The following is a 17871-nucleotide window of genomic DNA, read 5'->3' as shown; positions in this document are numbered from 1 at the left end:
TAGCCGGTCGAGCGGTGACCTGAGGCGGCGGCCCATAAGCAGTTCAGCAGGGCTCCTCCCTGTGGCCGCATGAGGGGTGATGTGTTGCATGAACAAGTATTCGGCGACCCGCTCATGCCAGTCTCCCCGGTCCAGGCGCGCCAGTGCCTCTTTTGTCGAGCGCACCATTCTTTCTGCTTGCCCGTTGCTGGATGGATGAAAAGGTGCCGTTAGGGCATGGCGGATGCCCAGTCCCAAAAGATACCGCTCAAACGTGCCTGACGTGAACTGTGGTCCGTTGTCAGAGACCAGGACATCAGGACACCCATGCGTTGCAAACAGGCCTCGCAGCACCCGGATGACAGCTTCGGTAGTGGTGGAGGGCATCAGGGCGACCTCCAGCCATTTGGAATAGGCGTCCACCACTACCATAAAGGTCCGGCCGTGAAAGGGGCCAGCCAGATCGATGTGCACCCTCGACCAGGGTGTCTTTGGCGTCTCCCAGGTGTGACCCTTAGCTGCCGGTGGTGCAGGCCTCGACTCTTGGCACGCTTGGCAGGCGGACACCCAGGCAGTGATGGCATCGTCCATATTAGGCCACCAGACGTAACACCGAGCCAACGCCTTCATTTTGACAATTCCCGGGTGGCCAACGTGCAGAGCCTCCAGGACGCGCTGACGGAGTCCCTGGGGAATCACGACGCGGTCTCCCCACAGCAGACAGCCGCGATGAGCTGAGAGTTCATGTTGTCTGGTTGCGAAGGGCTGGAACTCCGATGCAAAAGGCCCTTGTGGCCACCCCCTCCACACCCAGTTGAGCACCCGGCTGATGGTGCGATCCTGGGCAGACGCGGAGGCCACAGTGGCAGCCGATACAGGCGCTGTCGGAAGATCCTCAATCAGAAGGAGCGATGAAGCTGGAGCCGGGTCTTCCACAAATGCTGGAAGAGGGCAACGGCTGAGGGCGTCGGCATGGCCCATCGATTTCCCCGGGCGATGGATGAGCTGGTAGTGGTAGGCAGCCAGGAAAACAGTCCATCGCAGCATGCGTGGTGAGAGGACCGGTGGAGTTGGTCGATCACCGGCGAGGAGGCCCAGGAGTGGCTTGTGGTCAGTGATGAGGTCAAAAGTCCTGCCATAGAGGTATTCATGGAACCTCTTCACTCCAGCCACAAGTGCCAATGCCTCCTTGTCGAGCTGGCTGTAATTCCGTTCCGTCGGAGATAGTGTCCTGGAAAAGTAGGCGAGCGGTGCTTCTCTTCCATCTGGAAAACGGTGACTAAGGACAGCACCGATGCCAAAAGGTGAGGCGTCGCAGGCAAGGACCAGCGGCCTGGATTCACTGTACTGTACCAGCACACTGTCTGAAGAAAGGAGAGCCTTGACCGCGTTGAAGGCCGCCGTCTCCCGATGACCCCAGGACCAAGGCGTCTTAGTGCTAAGGAGTCGGTGAAGAGGCTCAGCCACTGTGGCTTTGTGGGGCAGGAACATGTTATAAAAGTTCAGCAGCCCCAGGAATGCCTGCAACTCCGTTTTGTTTTTTGGGGTGGGGGCCTGCTGGATAGCGCGGATCTTGGATGTGGTTGGATGAAGGCCGGAGGCATCGATAAGATAGCCCAGGAACTCCACCTGTGGAACGGCGATCTGGCACTTCTCCCTCTTTACCTTGAGCCCGGCCTCCTGGAACCTGGTCAGCACGGCACGGAGGCGCTCGAACAGCTGCTGGTGTGAGTCTGCAGACACCAAGACGTCATCAAAATATGGTACCACGCCCGGAAGCCCTTGCAGGAGACGCTCCATAAGGCTTTGGAAGATGCCAGGAGCCACACTCACCCCGAACTGCAACCGGCGGCAACGGAATGCCCCCCGGTGGGTGACGATCGTCTGGGCCTCAGCAGTGGCATCATCGACAGGCAGTTGTTGATAGGCTTGGGCAAGGTCCAGCTTAGCGAAGATCTTACCCTCACCCAGGGAATGCAGCAGGTGGTGGACAACAGGAACCGGATAAGCGTGCTGCTGAAGTGCCTTGTTAATCGTGCACTTGTAGTCAGCGCAGATTCTCACCGACCCATCTGGCTTGACAGGCGTGACGATGGGGGTTTCCCACTTTGCGTGGTCAACCGGCTCCAAAACTCCTTGGGCGATCAGTTTGTCCAGTTGTTCGTCCACCTTAGCCTTGAGAGCAAAGGGAACCCGGCGTGGTTTTAGCTTGATGGGGGCGACTTGTGGATCAAGGCTAAAGGAGATGGGCGTACCTGTATATTGCCCCAAGGTGCCGTCAAAAACCTCGGCAAAGTCTTTGACCAGACCCTCAGTCTCTGTGTTAGAGATGCAGTTGATGCCGGTGATTTCCAGGCCGAGGGCATCAAACCAGTCTAGCCCTAGGAGGCTTGGCCGCTGACCTTCGACCACCACCAACCGGAGCAGGCCCGAAAAATCCTTGAAGGCGATCCGGAACCGGCCAACGCCTACCACGGGAATGTCGTTTCCCTGGTAGTCTCTCAGGTGTACGCGGTGAGAGTCGAGTTGCCTTTTGGACACTCTGGGTACCAGTCTTTTGAGGGTGCTCCATGACACGATGGACAGGGCAGACCCGGTGTCGATCTCCATGTCACATGGAGCTCCTTCAATGAGCACCGTGACGTTCAGCTTGCGTCGCGTCGACGAGTCGGTTTGGCCAATCGTGGTTCCAGACGGGCAGCGGCAGTTGGTGAGAGCGAAACAACTTCCCTTGGCAGACGGGCGTGAAGACTTGGACTTGTGAGTCGATGAAGGGGGGGTGTCAGACGGAGCCGATCGGCAGACCTTAGCGATGTGGCCCCTTCTGGAACACTTCCTACAGATGGCGTCTCTGAATCGACACTTGGCACGGGAATGGTTGCCTCCGCAGCCAGCACATTCCGGTTGGCCCTTGGAGTTCTGTTGGAACTTCCTGCGCTCCCGCTTTGTCTGGTGCACATCATCGTCTTCACTGGAGGATGCCTCATCACTGCTGGCCTCTTCATGATGCACCGGAACTGGCTCCCTAGCAAGACGCGGGGTGCTGGACTTGCGGATCTCCTGAGCGGAGCGTTCAGCAGCTTCTGAGGCCACAGCCTCCTCAATGGCTTTCTGTAGCGTGAGGTCTGGCTTGGCTAGGAGACGCCGTTGCAGATGGATGTCCCGGACCCCGCAGACGATTCGATCCATCAGGGCATCGTCTAAGTCTCGGAACTCACAGTGCATTGCAGCCTGTCGCAGGGCGGTGGTGTAGTTGTTGATTGACTCCCCCTCTGCCTGGTTCCGGTGGTAGAACGCATGGCGGGCAGCAATCTTGGACGGCTTTGGTGCGTAGTGGCTGTGGAGCTTCTCTTGGATCGTGTCCCATGGTGTTTCCTGGACTGCTTCAGGCGCAACCAATGCTCGGGCCGTCTCAAACACCTCAGGCCCACAGAGGCTGAGGAATAGGCCCCGCTTCCGATCCTTTGATACTGCTGTCAGCTCGTTGGCTTGGAGGTAGCAGTCGAACCGAGCGAGGTAGGAGTCCCATGATTCAGATGCTGGCGCAAACGGCGGTAGAGGCACAAGTGAAGCCATGATTCCGATGCCGGCGTGAAAGGCGGTGGATGGAACACAGTGCTCCAGCCAGAACAGTCAGCTCTGAATTGGTTCTGCCCAGTGATTTCGCTCAGTGATTTCGCTCAGTGATTTCGCTCTGTGATTCAGCTCAGTTCAGAGGCTGGCCGCATCTGGCTGTGCTCTGATGTCCATCCATCCCATCCTCGTCGCCAGTATTAAGTTGTGAGTTGACATAGCAGCCGGCACAGCGATTTCTTCAAGTAGCTCTTTTATTCTGGTAAGCTGGAAATAAACTGACTGCGAACAGCTCAGCCGGCCTGTATTTATAGTCAGCCGGCTGTCAACATTGTAACCATAACAGCTCAGAGTTCCCGCCTAAAATAACGGACGCGGACCTGAGTGAAAACTATCTACAGACCTGAGTGAAAACTATATACAATATCCCCCTGTTGGCCCAGGGTGAACTACACTACATAACACCAGACCTGAGTGAAAACTATATACAATATCCCCCTGTTGGCCCAGGGTGAACTACACTACATAACATCTTGGTACAAAAGAATTTGGTTTGAATTGATCCCACAATTCTAATGAGTTGGGTAAAAAAAACCCAGCCCACCCATTTCTCAGAAGGCTGGTCAATTCTAAATTGTTCTTACAGGGCTTGGACTCAACAGGCTAGTCACAGATTCTCAGCCTCAGTTCTTCACCCATAAAAGGAGTGAACTTTTATCACAGTGGCAAATATGACAAAAGTATATGAGCTATGAGTTGCATAACACAGTTCATTACCTCTAATGGAATGCTTCTGCAAATATATTGATATATTCAGGGTTTACACAATATTTGAATTCTCTAAACCAGGGGCAGGGAACCTGTAGCCTTCCAGATGTTCCTGAACAACAACTCCTATCACCCCGGAAATGGCCATGTTGGCTGGGGCTGATGGGAATTGGAGTCCAACAACATGGAGGGCCGCAGGATCCCCCATCTGCCCACTCTAAATCTTATTAAAGATAAATCTCCAAATTAAGCCTCCAAATCTTGTGATGTATATAGCCCGCCTGCCTGCCCCATGTACACACATAAGCACACTGTGGGGATGATAAGTATATGGTTTTGTTGCCTGCCTGGGACTGCAAAAACAAGAGTGGGTGTTGCTGCAAACAAGAGTGGGTGTTGGTGCAAAAACAGGCTGGTGGGTTGAATGTGGCTTGGTGATTCACAAGTGCTACAGGCAAGCACTAAAGCAAAGGTGGGCATCCTATGGTCCTCAAGATGTCATCAGCCTCCAACTACCATCAGTCTCAGCTAGCATAGCCAATTGTCAGGAATAATTGGAGCTCAACCCAACATCAAGTGCACCACCTCTGCTCTAAATAAAGCTTGACTCACAGCCTTGCGAGTTAGTCCATATACATTTAGTTTTAAAGCACCCACTATATTTGCAGAGTAGCCGGTGTCACTGCAAACCCTTCCCGACATTTATTACAACTGCAACTTCTGCAATAGCATTTTATATGGACTTTGTTATATATATATAAGATATTTATTAAGATTTTCAAAATATTACATAATAAAAATAGAAAAAAGAAAAATACAAAATAAAAATAATTAAAAACAACTCAGTCTTTCCATTACTTATTTTTCATTAGCTTGTTTCCCGGACCTCCTCACGCCTCCCTTTTTTGTATTCCAATTCAGTTTGTTGGTTCAGCAAATCCTTCCCCTCTTTGTTTATCCTAATCTTTAATCTTAAAATATTGTAACATTAAATCTTTACCTATTAGTAATCCATTTTTCATATTCCCTTATAGTATTGCAGCTAAAAACCACTTAGTTTCTATCCAACATCATTCTAACATTCATTAATTTTACAATATTTCTGTAAATAGTCTTTAAATTTCTTCCAATCTTCTTCCACCAACTCTTCTCCCTCGTCTCAGATTCTGCCAGTCATTTCCACCAGTTCCATATAGTCAATCACCTTCATCTGCCATTCTTCCAGAGTGGGTAAATCTTGTGTCTTTCAATACTTTGCAATGAGTATTCTTGCTGCTGTTGTAGCATACATAAAAAAAGTTCTATCCTTCTTTGGCACCAATTGGCCGACTATGCCCAGGAGAAAGGCCTCTGGTTTCTTCAAGAAGGTATATTTAAATACTTTTTTCAATTCGTTATAGATCATCTCCCAGAAAGCCTTAATCCTTGGGCACGTCCACCAAAGGTGAAAGAATGTACCTTCAGTTACTTTACATTTCCAACATTTGTTATCGGGCAAATGATAGATTTTTGCAAGCTTGACTGGGGTCATGTACCACCTGTATACCATTTTCATAATATTCTCTCTTAAAGCATTACATGCCGTAAACTTCATACCTGTGGTCCATAACTGTTCCCAGTCAGCCATCATTATGTTATGTCCAACATCTTGTGCCCATTTAATCATAGCAGATTTCAACGTTTCATCCTGAGTATTCCATTTCAACAGCAAGTTATACAACTTTGACAAAATCTTAGTTTTGGGTTCTAACAGTTCTGTTTCTAATTTTGATTTTTCCACCTGGAAACCAATTTTCTTGTCCGAATTATATGCCTCCATTATCTGATAATAATGAAGCCAATCTCGCACTTAGTTTCTCAAAACTCTGCAATTTCAGTCTATCTCCCTCTTGTTCCAGAATTTCCCAATATTTCGGCCATTTGGCCTCCATATTGAGCTTTTTCTGTGCTTTAGCTTCCATCGGTGACAGCCACCTTGGGGTTTTATTTTCCAATAAATCCTTATATCTTATCCAAACATTAAACAATGCTTTCCTGACAATATGATTCTTAAATGCTTTATGTGCTTTAACCTTATTATACCACAGATATGCATGCCACCCAAATACGTTGTTAAAACCTTCTAAATCCAAAATGTCTGTGTTTTCAAGAAGCAGCCATTCTTTCAACCAGCAGAAAGTTGCTGATTAATAGTTTAAAGTCCGGCAGGGCAAATCCATCTCTTTCCTTTGCATCTGTTAGTATTTTAAATTTTATTCTAGGCTTCTTGCCCTGCCAGACAAATCTAGAAATATCTCTCTGCCACTTCTTGAAACAGTCCATTTTATCCACAATTTGTAATGTTTGAAACAAGAACAACATTCTAGGCAATACATTCATTTTTATCGCAGCAATATGACCCAGCAGTGAAAGCTTCAAATTTGACCAAATTTCTAAATATTTTTTCACTTCAGCCCAGCATTTTTCATAGTTATCTTTAAATAAATTCCCATTTTTTGCTGTCATGTTAATCCCCAGGTATTTCACTTTCTTAACCACTGTTAAGCCTGTCTCGTTCTGAAACCTCTCTCTCTCAATCGGTGTTAAATTTTTCTCTAAAACCTTGGTTTTTAACTTATTCAGTTTAAATCCTGCAACCTGACCAAATTCTTGAATCAGTTCTAAAACCCTTTTGGTACTAGATTCTGGCTCCTGTAATGTCAATACTAAGTCATCTGCAAATGCTCTCAATTTGTACTGTTTAGCTCCGACTTGTATACCTTTAACCAACTGGTAGCATTTTATATGGACTTAACCGACATCGCCGACAACTCATTAGCCTTTCATCTTCTGCGTGCACACACTCTCTCGTGCTCCTGTAACAGATGCATCTATTTTCCTTCTGTAATGACAGCATGCACCAATGTTCATAGGATGCTCCTCGATATCATGGGCATCGTTCATTGACATTTTCCTGCTCACCCTTTGACAAATGATGCAGTCCCCGGGATGCTAGAACAGGGTAATCTAGACAGATTGCAGCCAGTCGTGCTGAAAGATATGCATAGACATGCAATTGCATGAGCAAGCAAAGAGAGGCCTTGTTGAATAAGTGGGAAGAAAGCTTTAGCTGGATAGGCACTTCATCCTTAGCTCAAGGAGATTAAGCAAGGGATTTAGATGAAGGATGCAGGTAAGGCTGGCAGCAGATGATGGGACCACACATTGGTCCAATCCATATGTAACACTTGAATCCCAGGAACAGTGCAGAAATGACACTGCACATCCATACTGCAGAAATATTGCAATGAAATGGGATAATGCATTTCCCCTGCGAAATTGAGAGGCTTCTTCTTATGGTAAACTAGGAGTCTACAGTTTCCCATCAGGTATACACAGTTTTGACAACACACACTTGGATGGATATTAATGCCTACTTAAGGGCCAGCTCATACTAGCTGGCAGATTCTGACAACATATTATTTTTAAAATAATTCATGTGTAGCTGAACACACAACTCTCTTTTACTACTTAGTAAATTAATTGTTCAGTTCAGGTACTAGAAATGTTTATGCACAAACTATCACTCTTTGGGTCATTATCATTAAGTATATTATAAGTACATGGAAGTAAATATTAAGTTAATTAACAAATAATTCACTTAATTTTGAATATAATCATATTCAGTAATTCTAATAAAATTGCCTATGAGTTCTTTCCCTCTTTTTTCACAGCGCTCCATTTGGTAGTAACATGTATATTAACAAGTAGCAGAAGGCAAAGCTGACAACAGAATTAGCAGGAATTTCAGTCATACTATTCATACCATGCTGATCACTACAGCATTTTTTTCTTAACATGTTGAAGTCCACCCTCCACTTTTTTAAAACAACGGCGATTAAATAGTCTACAAATTGACTGGCTTTGCTGGCTGAAAACTGCAGTCAACAGCCTCCCACCTGGCAAGCCCCCACCCCACTCAGCCATCTCTGAACCAGAGAAGTAAACTACCTTGCACGCTGCTGCTTAAAGACACCCCAAGTGCTTTTGCATGGTAGCACCCAAGAGAGTCGAGATGCCCTTGTTTCAATTACTGTGTCACTGCTAAGATGAATCCCGCCTTCCTTTGCAGCTCCAGATGTGATAGAAAGGCTTGGCACTCATCACACTTGCCAGAGGGAGGCACCACACTTGCCATGGCAAGTGGAGTTGTTGAAGGCCACATATAACATCTGCCCCCTCTACCCTATCCATCTTTTGATTCCTTTGTACGCTAATGCTACCCTAGGCTCCTTTGAGGAGAAGTATGGCATATACATTTGATAAATAATAATATAGACAGTATGTAGTTGTCAAACACTAAAAAGCCAGGTGATGAGTTACATGGGCCCAAAGTACTCACACACTCTCTACACAAATATTTGAAAGAGAAAGCTAGAGTGAAATGCCTATAGATCAGGGATTGGCAGCATGGGGGCTGTGGGCTCCAGTGTGCCTGCCAATATGTCCTATGGCAACTGCAAAAAGATGGTGCAGGTGAAAGGTCTCAGTAAATATCCCTTCAATGCATGAGATACTGTTTTCTCTTCCTGCTCGATTCCTGCTTGCATTGGAACATAGGAAACTGCCTTCTACTGAGTTGCATCATTGATCCATTTAGCTCAGGATTTTCTACACTGACTGGCAGCAGCTTTCCAGGATTTCTGACAGGATTTACTTCCAGTCCTATCTAGAGATGCCAGGGATTGGATCCTCTTCTGCCTGCAAAGATGCTCTACCTCTAAGCTAAAGCCCTTCCCCAAGGCTCAGCCTTTTCTACACATGCCCTTTAACATGCCCACATTTCATAATTTATTATATAACATTTAGGATACATCTGAAGGCAGCCCTGTATAGGGAAGGTTTTTAACGTTTAATGTTTTACTATGTTTTTATATATGCTGGAAGCCGCCCAGAGTGGCTGGGGCAACAGAGTCAGATGGGTGGAGTACAAATAATAAATTATTTTATTATTATTACTGGCTGCCAAGGCTAGATACTCAGCCACTGAGCTTGTAAAACAGGTAAGTGGCCAGCAGGAGCTCACCATCACCATGATAATCACTGAGTGTCCAAAGATATATAGGAGACAAGGAAGCAGATCTATCTTGTTCAAGTTCCTACAAAATCTGGTGCCAGGAAATGTCTGCACCTCCAACTAAAAGAGCTGATGCCAGGAAATGTCTCTACATCCAACAATAAAAAGCAACTCAGTCAAACAAGATATTGCCATTACCTTACAATGGCTTGTGCTTCCAATTGGATCCTGTCTCCCACTGACTCAGCATTTACAGAATTGCAGCAGGAAATCATTAAACTTATTTACAGCCTAAGATGCACAACTCCTATCTGCATGTCATTTCAAGAGAGATATGCACCGAGAGACCATAATAGGTTTTTATATTTGCTTCCATTCTACCATACAAAAAAGGGAGGTGTCGCCCCTTACTATATGCAACTTCTTCACTTTTCCTAACAGCACAATCAAAATATTTTTATTTACCCAAAATTTGCTGCAGGGCCTAGTACATCTAAACTTTACATTTTAGATACATGTGTGTGAGCATACCTGTATAACATCTTTATTAACCCTGTGCTTAAATAATATCCATTCTAGCAGATATTTATAATAATGTGAGAGATTTATATCACTTTCACAGCTAAGGAAATCTGTACATATCAATATTTTTTCCCACTGAAGGACTCCAGCGCCTCTTCCTATTTAGAAAGAATAGCAAGAGCGCCCCCTGCTGAATCAATGTATTCATTTTCTCTGATACCAGCTTGTAAGGTACACCCCAAAACTTAAGAATAAAAGGACCTTCCCTTCCAAGAAAGGGGGGGAAATGGCTAAGTTCACGTGATCTGTTTAGCACAAGACTAGGCAATGCAAGGCCAAGGCTGTAACCATTCCATCAATGCTTTTCCTTTAGCCCAGTGTTAGCAAACATGATGCTCACAGAAGTTGTTGGGCTCCAATTCCCATCATCCCTTAACATTGGCTCTGCTGGCTGTGACTGATGGGATTTGGAGTTCAACATCATCTGGAAGGCACTATGTTGGGTACCCATAACTTAGTCCATGGGAAAGCACATAACTGCTATTTTGATACTGTTTGAGGGAAGACTCCCTTATCAAAACTGAACTCAGATCAGAGCTTCATAAACCAAACTTTTTGATCCCCTCCTCCCCCTCAATTAAAATTTGGAATGTTCAGATCACAGATTTTTCTAGAAGCAAAGAAGATTCAGAATGGAACACCAGGGGGGAACCAAAGCTAACCAACACCTGGGGCAGGGCAAACCGCCGGCTGTGCACGCATTGTGCCGCTACGTACGACGCATGTGTGGCATCACTACAGGGGGTGCATGTGCGGTGTCGCTACGTACAGCGCCTGCATGCGACACCGCGCATGCATTGTACATAGCGGTTTGCCGCTGGCACTGCTTGAACGCCATACGGATGGTGGCAGGATCCTCTGCTCGTGGTTGCAGCCGCAAACGGAGGATCCTCCACAAGCTTCAGTGGCATGATGGCTGCTTGCACCCAGGGTGGCAGAGCGAGCACCCGGCGGGGTGCCTTCTTGGCACACACACCCCCGACATGGCACCAGGGTTAACCCGCCCCCCCCCCTGCAATGCCACTGTGGAACACAAATACGTGTGCCAACTTCTCACAGTACACAAATCAATTCCACTGCAAGTTGGATCTGGTCCCTGTGAATTCTACTGTTCACACAAAAATAACTCCCAACTTATGTTAACCAAACTGCTAAAGAATATCATCAGTGAAAAGAACTGATGAATGTGAAGAATAAAAAGTAAAATGGAGTTTTCCCAATTGTTTTGAGATTACAGTGGATTAAATACACTGGTATTATATAGCCTTTTCACTGCTGAATAACACCACTACACATCATGGGTGTGCAGCCCAACTATTTCAAGTAGCATGCTAGGCAACACTCTGCTTGTATACAAGAGCTTCATGACCAATCATTCCTGGTCTGTCCTCTCCCCATTTTTCTCACCCAGGATGGCTGCACACAAAATACACTGTCCGCAAATGAGACTCATTGTGGTTTGGCCAAAGCAGAGGAAAAAATTAAAGTTCATGCCATCTTACTGGTAGCACCATGTGTCTCAGCCATTTCTCTGCTTGATTAAGAAACGATATGTCACTTTTTCAAAAACATGTCTTCAGAGAGCTCAAAAAACAAGGAGAAAGATTGTGCCTCCCATAATTAGCTAATATTCCCTTTGACATCAAAGACTTATTGCAAATATAGTTCATTGTGTCACAAAGTCAAAAGAAAGAAATGTGTCTGCCCCCAAGGGCACAGGAGCAGAGGGCATGATCAACAGAGTTCTAACTAAGGTTAAAAGTTCTTGCCATAAACTACTTGCATGGCAACGTATTCACATCTACAAGTTAAAAACAACTATGTAAGTAGCTTTTGAAATTTCCTAAATTACTTTTCCCATCCCCATCCGCAAGAGCCTGGCTTTTGCTTCATGCACCAACAAAACACTATTTTTCCTTAAGTAAGGAGATTGAGACAGACAAGCTCCACACATACCTCTGAACAGCCTATTGCATCCAGGTATGACAGCTTGCAATTACAATGCAGCAGTTGTCAGGGGGAAATTGTAATGCAACGAAATGCTTCCATGTAGCAATTACAGAGGCTCAAAAGGAAGCATAATTAACAGTCCTCTTACAAGTTTAATTTGCTACATCAGATACTGTTGTTGTTTCACCAACCTGAACATGAAATAGAGCTAATAGGCATCCTGCTCAATTGCCCTTTTGTTAGGACCCCATTTTCTTTAATGGTGAACATCTCTTCTGAAGTGTTGAAAAGTGTTGAGTCCCCAGCTCATTTTGAATGCATCAGTGCTGCGATTCTGACACTTAAATTCTGCATATTAGCTCTAAAGGTTTCCCATAATGCTACACAGAAACCTCCACTTATACCTTGCAAGTTACTCCAGAACACAACATATACTGTTTATATACAAGGCAGAAGTGGAGACAGATACCTGGTTATAGGACTCATAAAATGTGTCTGCTTGAAATAAGCATACATGTATGTGCACAGGGAATATATTCAAGGATGGTATTCAGTACTGACTTATCTGCTGACGGACTGATGCATAGAGAGAAACTATACACATATAAGACTACTGAATATGCAGGCAATAACCCTTTCACATTTGGATAGATGGTATGCATATACTACAATTTAGTCTCCAATCAGATGCACTTACCTCAGAGTAAGTCCCATTAAACTGGATGGGACTTGCCTTTGAGTGGATATACTTAAGGTTGGGTTGAAGAGCAACTCTAAAAAAAATGTTGTAATAATAGTTCTATAGTTGCCTAAATCATATCATGGCTGTAAGTGAGAAAACAGGTGCAGAAGTGAAGGTTCCTTGAACACACAGAACAAGTATTTGGTTTGCAGTAACTAGAAACTTCCACCTGAGTTAAAATTGCAGAATACAAGCACTTCTCCTAAACACACATGATCATATGGAAAATCACTGAAATCAGTTGAATGCATGTAATATGTAGACTCTCCAGAACTAGGACTCAAGGTATCCTCTTAGCTCCTTTACCAAATGACCTAGAGTTGGGTGAAGAGAAAATATTCATCCTGGATGGTGAGAATCTTTTGTAAATGATAACTGCAACTTTTAAATTAAAAAATCTGATAAACAAAATGGTAATTTTTGTTAACTGATGTTTGAAGAATGAATTTTAAATCAGGCAAGTTCCACATAAGTTTCATAAGAACTGGTGCATGCATAACTGGGGATAATAATAATAAAAATAACCCTTTATAGTAAAACTCCTCTCATGCAGCAGGGCTTTCCTACCTCCTTCTTCCTGCCTCAGCTCATTAAACTCATCACCCCAAAAGTTACTCATGGGGGTTGGGGTAATGGTTCCATCAGTTATTATCCGGATACAATCTGAAGCCTCTAGTGAATTGTTTGTTTTAAACTTTTGTATAGCTAAATATGTTCTTGACAGACAGGAAAATGTGGAGAAGTGGTGACATTTTCAAACAAATTGGATAACATTACAGAATCTGATTCTACTTTGTTACTTGTGAAGAGAACATAGCGCTGGAGCAATTGATTTCATACAATGAAAAAAGTGCTTTGAAGAAAACCAAACACAGCTTTTTATGGCTAGTAAATAGAAATAGATTCCTAGAGCTGACAACAGCCTTGACAAACTCCATCCACAAACTCCACAAGCTAAATATCAAGCAGGTCAAATAACTGAAATTCCCAAAACATGTAGCAAAATGACTCTTAATTTACCTGTGTTTGTATTCAAAGGAACTACGGTATTATTTTAGAGGATTCAAGCTCCTGGACTTTAATTCAATAGTTTCGTCAAGCCTATGCTTACACTGAAGACCCAACCAGTGTGGCTCCTGCTGCCATCATTGCCTTTCCAAATATCATTACTGCACTACCACCTCCAGAATATAGAAACAACCACCTCCTTGACAGTACATTGAAGTTTAGCAGTTCTTTGCAAGGTCTAGGCAGCTGACAGAAATTCATATTAAACAGGAAGATTAAAGAACTTGGACTCAAAATGTAATTTAATTCTGATTCCAGACCAGGTGGCTTTTGAAATCTTCCCATTACTGAATGGGGCAATGCCAAGTTGGTGGGAGGGGGAAAATAAATGGCATATAATTTGAATGAATTGTTGAATTCATCCACTAAATTGTAAAACTGTCCATACTCTCCCATCTTCTCCACATATAAAGAGATGTACTGTAACATTTGATTCACCAGCCTTGCAGCTAGATCCCAACTGGAATAACAAAATTTGGATCAGAAGGGTTTTAGAATATCATTCTTCTTTTTAAACATTAAGCTACTGAGAAGTCTATAAACTAACACCATCCAGCACTGAAATTGTCACACAATGTTCATGAATATTCTATTAAATGTTTACTCATTTTACTTCTCAAGACCTCAGGACTTCCAAACCCTCAATTCAAACCCCAAATACAAATTCCAGGATTTTGACTTAGCAAGAGATGAATCAAAAGACACCAAAAGAAGTCACAATCCTCCAAGCATGACCACTTTGTAGATCCTTCTGTCCCTTGTACAATTGATACTTTGATTAACTTTGGAGTTTGGAAAGTTTTCAGTCAAAATCACTGAAAAATCAAAGGACTGTGACTGTGGAAATTAACCCTGTTATAGCTCCACTAATTGAAACCTGCCAAGCCAATATTCCTTTTCAAGGACCAGTTCAAAGAGATGTTCTCCACTTAAATGGTGCAGTGTGTCTAGACTCTTCATTAGATCCAATCACCTTAGCTACCCAAAGTTTTGATAAGGAATTTGGATTGTGCACGATAAAATGGGTAATAAGCTAAGTCTTTTTGCTAAACATCAAGGGCCTGGGATATGTCATTAAGCACTCATGTATTGAACTGCTGATTTGTAAAGAGCACCCAGATGTCCTCCTTTTGCAGAAATCCCAACTGATTAATTGACTTAAATGCAAATGGATTAAGCATTATTCTTGTTATCCTGGATCTCAAAATCAAGGGGCCCTGCTGTTATCCTCACACAGAGATGCCCTTTCCGAACAATTGATAGATTAACAGTCTGTTGAGGTTGATACTAAAGGCACATTGGACCCAAATCACCTTACTATTGGCTCTATATATGCTCCAAATGTGGGACAACTGCAGTTTCTAACAATGGTGTTGAAAGTGAAGTGATTATGGGTGGCAACCTAAACATCATACCTGATACCCAATGGCATGTCTCTGGGTCCCATGCATCAAGGTATCCCCTTCCTCCAAGTTGTCCAACCATACTGCTAGTCACACATTCTGTTATATGTGGTAGGCTCTGCATTCTCACAACTGATGCTATCTGTTGTTGTTTTCAATATGCAAAAAGATTTAGTCTTGTATAGATCTAGTCCTCCCCTTCTCTTCACTGAAGAGCTGCTTTGAAACAGCAGAAACAGGGTGTATCACAACGTTAGCTCACATACCATTGTCTATGCCCTTGTCAATGATTGATCATGATAGAAGTGTTTTTTTCCTTTCACTTACACCCTGTGCTTTTGACTGATTGGCTAGTAAGGAACAACTAGAAAAGGGCCTAGATGAATTCTTTCAATTTAACCATCTTCCTGAGACATCGATTGAACTGTTGTGGGACTGTGATAAAGGGAGCTTGTATTAAAGAGTCTTCCAGACTGAAAAGATTGAGTAGCAGCCTGAGACTAGCCTTTGTTAGAAATTGCCATTTTAGAAGCTGAACATAAACACACTGGCAGCGTTAAAATTTACCAAAAACTATTGAGCAAGAGAAGTGAATTGGTTGCTGCAAACACTGGCGGAGGAAGAGGAGTGGGAGCGCACTGCCCCCAGCAGTGCGATCCCGGTGGGGTGCCATCACGGCAGCCCCCCCGCCCACTCTGGGTGGCACGCCCCCACAGGTGGCACGGCACGCCCACAGGACGCGTGCCATGCCCCCGGGATGCGCCTCAGCCCCGCCTGCTCTCCGCCCCCCCGGTGCCAGAGCTTGAAACTCCGCCATGGCTGCAGAGATTCATACAGTACACAAATCCATAGGCTAAGAAGTACTGTGAATTTGGCAATAAAAGCTCTAAGCTTTTAGCCAGAACATTATGTAAAAGCAAAATCACTAGAACCCATGTCACCAAGGTTCAGAATGCTAAAAGTGAGATGTGTTATAGAAATAAGGATATTTGACAAATGTTTGCAGGATATTATACAAACCTTGGTAAAGGGCCATATAAGCAAATAAGAAAGCTCCTGGCATTGATGGGCTTGGGGGAGAGTTTCCGAAGGTGTTTAGAACCAAGTTGATACCATTTTTGTTACACCTTTGGCATTTTTGAGGAAGTGGTGGTCCCAGAGACATTGTATCACTCTAGGCTGTTATCCAAGCTGCTATCACTCACTGGGCAGATAAGAGCACAGACAGCTTTCAGAATACACTTCGTTTTGGAACCATTTCATGCTGAGGTCGCCACAATCACAACCATGCAGAGAGTAGAACAAATATATCACAGCCGATGTGCATTCTGCTCAGCAAAGTGTTTAGACAAATGAAAGAGAAGGAGATACAGCAGCTACGTTCTATGTACTAAATTGTGCCAAGTCTTTGCTTTTCATCTATAATGATAAAAATCTCTCCAGGTGCAATCTGATATCTTTTTTTAATAAAAAAACACCATTAATTGAGTGTATCTAATTTCCAAATCACCAGAAATAAATAATCAATCTCCACAGAGGCTACCTCCCTTCTTCTATCATCAGAATAGAAACAGCTGCAAGTTGGCGTCGGTGTTGTGGGCCCAGAACCCATTGTGGAGTCAGAGTGGGCAAATTCTGAAGCTGTTTTGCCATCAGCTGAAGTGCTGTGCCACACTCCTGACAGTGAGCCTGAACTCACCAAAATGAAGAACGTCACAAGCACCTTCCCTTGAGACAGGAATAAAGTGTTTCTGGCACTGCCATCTGTGCCCAACAGACCAGAAAATGCATGCGGTACAAACAACTAAGCTCCAAAACATCTGAAAGACCACCTCCTGCCCTACAGACACCCTTGGGTGCGAATAGCAGCAGTGGGAGCCTTCTTAATGGTTCCATCTCCCCCAGAAGTTCAAGGGAGTGGCTTGGGAGACAGCTCTCTCTACGGCAGCCCCAAGTTGTGAAATTCCCTTCCCCACAAAGGCACAGCTGGCTTCTTCACATATAGCTTTGGGTGAATACTAAAAATGCACCTCTTTATCCTAGCCTTTTGACACTTGAGATGTGTATTATTAGGACCCACCCTATTCCTATGACTGTAACCTGTTGTTGTTTTTTTAATTGTTGCAACCTGCTTTGAGATCCGGTGGTGAAGCAGAAGTAATACTAACAACAACGTACCTGTCTTGAGGCCAAGCATTCTGCCCCTTATGAGCTTCCATTCTTTGATCAAGCGGATGGAGTTTGAGAAGGGCAGGCTGGCGACAGAGGCTCATAAAGCCCTTGCCAGAACAAGTTGCTCACTTTGAGCTATCCGTGGTACATTAATCAAACATGCATATAAAAATGTGTTTATCAGGGAAAACGCACACTAAAAGGCTGAAGGGTTTTCATGAGGCTTTTAAAAAAAACGTGAACGGCTGCAGAAAAGTGAAGAAACAGAACCTAAGCTTGACAGATCCTTCCTTTCCTACCGTGAAATAAACCCCACTGAACTCACTGAGGCTTACTTCTGAAGACCCTTCCAGATGGCTTGTTTACTGAGCATTCATCCTTTTTTTGCAGGGAGATTAAATGTCATTGGGTCAAAGGAAGCGTTGTCCCACACTTTCCAGTGTGTTTTCCTGCCACTTTTCTTTTTGCAAAAAGTTCTATCTCGTAGCAAAGGGGTTTGTTGCTCAAGAGCTCCCAGTCAACTATAATTATGTTACCTGAATTAGCCAGTATGTGAGTAAATCCCACCCAAAATTGTG

The sequence above is a fragment of the Podarcis vaucheri genome (genome assembly GCF_965113315.1).
Source record: "Podarcis vaucheri genome assembly, chromosome: 1".
In the NCBI taxonomy this organism is placed as follows: domain Eukaryota; kingdom Metazoa; phylum Chordata; class Lepidosauria; order Squamata; family Lacertidae; genus Podarcis; species Podarcis vaucheri.
This window is presented reverse-complemented; position numbering follows the sequence as displayed.